General features: G+C 37.9%; 1 pseudogene across 1 annotated transcript; it reads right to left on the bottom strand.

Annotated features, from left to right (window-relative positions):
* Nucleotides 1–1,318: 1,318 nt before the first annotated feature.
* LOC147033045 (uncharacterized) lies at nt 1,319–2,778 on the bottom strand (annotated as a pseudogene). Its single transcript, XR_015052247.1, has 2 exons — nt 2,586–2,778; nt 1,319–2,488 (listed from the first exon to the last, which is right to left on the bottom strand). The product of XR_015052247.1 is annotated as an uncharacterized LOC147033045 (transcript).
* Nucleotides 2,779–5,173: the final 2,395 nt, after the last annotated feature.

Raw genomic sequence — 5,173 nt, 5'->3', positions numbered from 1 at the left:
ATACTCTCATGATAGCCTTTCAACAGATATTTCATAAAAGTAAGAGATAATCTAAAAAATTATGGACTGATGAGGGTGGAGAGTTTTATAACAAGACATTTCTTAATTTTCGAAAAAGTAACAGTATTACATTATACAGTGCCTTTAATGAAGGAAAAGCCGTTGTTATTAAACGTTTTAATCATACCATAAAAGAGAGACTATATCAAAAATTCACACAACTCGGTTCACAACAATAGTCATCTTTTATTCAGGATATTGTGGATAAGTATAATGACACGATTCACACGTCAACAAATATGAAACCATCAGAAACATTTACAAAATTAAAATATGAAAAAGAGATTAATGTCAGAAAACCTAAGTTCAAAGTTGGTGATATCGTAAGAATATAGGGATGGAAATCTCATTTTGAAAAGGGTTATACAAAGCGATTGATGAAAGAACTTTTAAAAATTGTTGATGTCATAGATACGGTTCATTGGACTTATAAGATATATGATTTAGAAGGGGAAGAGATTTTAGGTTCATTTTATTCACAGGAATTACATAAGCAAAACTAAGCAGATAATACCCATGGGAGCAATGGGTTGGCGCTTCACTCCCCCATACTATACACCATTGTGGACACTCAAGGGCCAAGTCCCAGGTGTATCACAGTATATAATGTGTGTCAAGTAGGACGTTCTTAGATCTGTGAAGCCAAAACGCAGAATCCTCAACTGAATATTCAAGGCTTAACTTTTGTTTGTTGGTGTTTGTGCAATGGGGGACATTCTTAGATCTGTGAACCCAAAACACAGAATCCTCAACTGAATAGTCAAGGCTTAACTTTTGTTTATTGGTGTGTGTGTGTGTGTGTGTGTTTATGTGTGTGTGTGTGAGTGTGTGTGTGTGTGTGTGTGTGTGTGTGTGTGTGTCCCAACCCTCATTCAAAATCACAACCCCAACCCTCACATTCAAAATGTCAACCCCCACCCCAACCCTCATTCAAAATCTCAACCCCAACCCTCACATTCAAAATCTCAACCCCCACCCCAATCCTCATTCAAAATCTCAACCCCAACCCTCACATTCAAAATCTTAACCCCAACCCTCATTCAAAAATCTCAACCCCCACCCCAACCCTCACATTCAAAATCTCAACCCCAACCCTCACATTCAAAATCTCAAACCCCACCCCAACCCTCACATTCAAAATCTCAACCCCAACCCCCCAACCCCCTAACCCTCACATTCAAAATCTCAACCCCAACCCAACCCTCGCCCAACACAATGTCTTTTTTTTTCAATACGTATTTCAACAAAATATATTTTTTATGTTTTCTTCTCTTCTTCCAATTCTGTCTTTTAAGGCTTTCAGGTTTGATGAAGTAAAAAGGAGAAGTAAGAACCTTCCTTCATCTTCTTCCCAGAACTAACAAAATATATATTTTTATGTTTTTTTCTTCTTCTTCCAATTCTGTCTTTTAAAGCTTTCAGGTTTGATAAAGTAGAAAGGGGAACAAGAACTTTCACGCACTTTCTTCCCAGAACTTTCTTGACATTGCTCTCATCAAGCACCATCAAACAAAGAACCACATCGATAGGTTTATATCCCCAAGAGTGGTAGAAACCACATTTCAAGTCTCCAAAATAAACCCAACTTTCCAAGTCTCCAAGGTATAACCACATTCTTGTTGAGTTTCCAAGATATGTATCACATTGTGAGTTATCAAGCCAGAACCCACATTTCAAGTCTCCAAAAATATAACCATCTATCCAAGACTCCAAGGTAGAACCACAATTTCCAGAAATATTGTGGGTTTCAGTGATAGATCTCACATAGTATTACTGTGGATCATCAAGGTAAACTCCATTTTTCCAATTTTTATGGGTTTCAGTGATAGATCTCACTTAGTATAACTGTGGATCATCAAGGAATACTGCATTTTTCCAATTTTTATGGGTTTCAGTGAGAGATCTTACATAGTATAACTGTGGATCTTCAAGGAGAATTCCATTTTTCCAAATTGTATGGGTTTCAGTCATAGATCTCACAGAGTATAACTGTGAATCATCAAGGAAATCTCCATTTTTCAAAATGTCTGAAATTTGTGAGTCTCCAAGGTGGGTTCCATATTTAGAACCATCTTGGCAGAACCCTTTTCCTGAGCCTCCATGGTAGTTATTGAAACCATAAAGGCTGAAATCATTTACTGTTTTTTTTCAAAATTTGTGAGTCTTCAAGGTAAAACTTGTATTCTGGCTCATCAAGGTATAACTTGTTCAGTAGGTATTGTCTTGATAACTCGCAATGAGTACTATTGCTGTAACACTCTTTTTCAGGATTTTGCTGGTCTCCAAGGTATAACTCTTTGGTAGGGCCATCAAGATTGAGCTCGTACTTTGGGTCTTGGTCACTCACAAGGTCTTCAACCAAACCGACAATTTCGTCCCAAGTTGTGGCAAAAGCAGTATTTTCATTTCGTATTTCAGATGCAATTTCCTGTGAGAGAAAATAATAATGTATTACTTAAGTGATTTAATTATTAAATGAGTCTATGCTTCAATCAAACTCTGTTAATAGGAAAATAAAATCTTACCTCAACAGATTAGAGGTTTGAATCCAGTTCATCAACTTGAAGGTTTAGTGCCATACAAGTAGTACAACTCCAAGGAACCCCAAAATCATCCCACTCAAGGGCGAGCTTGTCCTCTGGGTCTTGGTCGCTCACAAGGTCTTCAACCAAGCCAACAATTTCACCCAAAGTTGTGGCAAAATCGGTATTTTCAGATGCAATTTCCTATGAGAGAAAACAATAATGTTTAATTAAGTGATTTAATTATTAAATGAGTGTATGCTTCAATCAAACTCTGTAAATAGGAAAATAAAATCTTACCTCAACAGATAGGAGGTTTGAATCCAGTTCATCAACTTGAAGGTTTAGTTCCATACAAGTAGTAAAACTCCAAGGAACCCCAAAGTCAGCACAGCACTCCATTCTCAATGAAAGTAAAAAAATATGTTTAAAATGGAGTCTGGGCTTGAATCTTTTATACAGAAAGACTGGTTTCCCTGGGCAACCCCAGGCAAGCCCAGGCAAGCCTTGTGAGTCAGATGTTGTAATGTTGTGTTAGAATGGAGAACTTTTTTTAAATCGAGGATTCTTTGAAAATTCCCTGGGCAAGCCCAGGCAAGCCTTGTGAATCAGATGTTAGAATGGAGACATTTTTTTCAAAATGGAGAATTGTTTGAAAATTGCCTGGGCAAGCCCAGACAAGCCTTCGTTGGGAAATTTTTCAAAACCATAACATTCTAGAATTTTCTAGTGATTTCTTTGTGAGTTAGAGATTAACTGGAAATGATGTAAGAGTAGGCGGGCTTCGTAAAAGTGGGCGGGGCTTAGGAAAAGCGGGCGTGGTTTCTGGAAAACACCTCCTGAAAAGTGGGTGTGGCTTTACAAAAGTGGGTGGGGCTTATGGAAAGTGGGCTGGGCTTATGAAAAGTGGGCGTGGCTTATGCAAAAAATCATCTGACGCTCAGGAGGTAGTCAGACGAGAGCATTAAGAGAAGTATATCATTTCGTAATGGCACAAAAGGGGTATCTTGAAAAATATAAAGATTCAAATGTTTTATTTTTAAATATTTTAGATGGGGATTATTGTGCAAAGAAACTGAAACTAAAGAAGAAATTTGAGAATGAACAAATCTTTATAGGTTCCATGAGTGAGCTAAACAATATGCATTGGTTATTTGAAAAGAGTGCCGCAAGATAAAAAGGGGAGACAAATAAATATACCTTGGGATAAAAAGGGGGTTTATTTTTTCGGGGAAAAAAATATTAATCACTGAAAATCCCCCATTCACTTACATGGGGAAAAGTGAGCCAGAATCAGTATATTCACCCTACTAATATTGGCGAATATCAAGATTTCGACAAACTTGCAGCTTGTCGGAATTATAGTTCATCCTTGGAAATGCAAATCAAAAGTTTAACAGACGCTTCCCATGTCAATTTTCTCAAGACTGTGTCGAGTAAGGTATTCTATGAACTGTGTAGTTGGGATTTCTTCATGAAATGTGAAAATTTAATCAATTTGCTTTTGTTTATATTTCTTTGTCTTGTGATTATTATTTTGATAATTTCATTTGCTTTATATTGAGATTATTCCTTGAATAAATTTGATTTTATTTTTAACCATTACTCCAATAAAAATGATTCAGCCAAGAGAGACAGCTTGGAGGCCCAAAGTAAATAGTTATTTCATCGTGTGAAGGGTTTCCCTCTTGGGTGATTCCTTTTCTTCTTGCCTTGTGATTGTTTCTTTGTATACTTTGTGATACAACTTCAATCCCCCCAAAGCACCCTAGTCCCCTCCCCTAACCCAACGAACCCAAGTCCCCTCCCTCGACTCAGCCATTGCAACAGACCATCAAAACATTTGAAATGCCACTTTAAAAGTTAGTGACATAGAGCCATACTTTTGTGGAACCGATGTGTATTTGTGAGAGTGTTGTTGGTTATTATCTCCATATGAGGGTTTCAGAAGGTGGAACAGAGCCTTCCAAGGTCCCAAAGTATCCACCCATACGTGTGTGTGTGTGTGTGTGTGTGTGTGTGTGTGTGTGTGTGTGTGTGTGTGTGTGTGTGTGTGTGTGTGTGTGTGTGTGTGTGTGTGTGTGTGTGTGTGTGTGTGTGTGTGTGTGTGTGTGTGTGTGTGTGTGTGTGTGTGTAACAAACGTTCTAATTGTAGTAGTAAATTAAACATAGCAACACACCAAACTACATACAGCACAGGTCTCAGAACAAGCTTGGTCAATGCTCGAAGCACAACTTTTTTTTAAAACTTTAACATAGTAGACATATGAGTGTGAAAAATTAGCAAAAGTTAAAAATAGAAATTCAAATGATAAAGCTTAAGGCCAAGAAAGTGGCCATGCAAAAATTATGTATGCAAAATGGTGGCAATGTCGATCCTCCCTCCCTCTCGTGGGAATGGCACAGTATTGCCAAACTCCATAACACCTCTTCTTTTCTGTTGGCTGCTCAGGTATGTGATCTGCATTGGTCCCATTACTTGGTCGATACGTTCTCTTGATTACGTCAGGGCTGTGCAGCCTTCTGATTAATGCAAAGTGATGAAAATGTCCCACCAAGTACACGTGGAAAGTACTATGACCCATACCAGC

Source organism: Eptatretus burgeri, chromosome 2 (genome assembly GCF_056783735.1).
Source record: "Eptatretus burgeri isolate ZD-2024b chromosome 2, Ebu_testis_v1, whole genome shotgun sequence".
Taxonomy (NCBI): Eukaryota; Metazoa; Chordata; class Myxini; order Myxiniformes; family Myxinidae; genus Eptatretus; species Eptatretus burgeri.
Note: the sequence above shows the minus strand (reverse complement) of the source record. Positions and strands in the feature narration are given on the sequence as shown.